General features: G+C 40.2%; 1 non-coding gene across 1 annotated transcript; it reads left to right on the plus strand.

The window, feature by feature from the left end:
* Window positions 1–306: 306 nt before the first annotated feature.
* LOC124156674 lies at window positions 307–413 on the plus strand. Its single transcript, XR_006864379.1, has one exon. It is a non-coding gene; the product is annotated as a U6 spliceosomal RNA (small nuclear RNA).
* Window positions 414–620: the final 207 nt, after the last annotated feature.

A 620-nucleotide genomic window follows, 5' to 3' on the forward strand; every position in this document is an offset into this window, starting at 1 on the left:
GAGGTATGTGCAGTGTTTAATACCACATAAATTGTGCAGCTCATGCTAGATAATAAATCTACGTCCAGAAAGTCAATTTACCTTCTCTCGTAAGCTGGCCGATCCGTCGAAGTATGTTGTCTTACAATTAACGCTGAAGCTTTTCGATAAGCGATAGCGAACAAAACATACACATAAAATATCCGCCGCAATATCACAGCAAATAATGCCACTGAGTGTTAAAATTCAGTTTGATTTAGTGACACTAGAATACTGGTTCATTCCCTTTCCTGACAAAGATCGTAATGAATCCCCTTCTGAGTCAACGTACTCGCTTCGGCGGAACATATACTAAAATTGGAACGATACAGAGAAGATTAGCATGGACCCTGCGCAAGGATGACACGCAAAATCGTGAAGCGTTCCACATTTTTAAGCAAATATTCATGTATTCAAGAAATCTCTGACACGCACAGGAAACGACAAATTAGTAGATCTCTGGGACTATACCCCGGACCCAGGCTCCAGACATCGTACGCCAATCTCGGCCCTAATCCCAAACCACATCCCTTCCCCATAATTAAAAAAAAAAACAATCAGAAATACTGAAAAGAAAATGACTATTTAAATAGCAGAAACCA

The sequence above is a fragment of the Ischnura elegans genome, chromosome 3, assembly GCF_921293095.1.
Source record: "Ischnura elegans chromosome 3, ioIscEleg1.1, whole genome shotgun sequence".
NCBI lineage: Eukaryota > Metazoa > Arthropoda > Insecta > Odonata > Coenagrionidae > Ischnura > Ischnura elegans.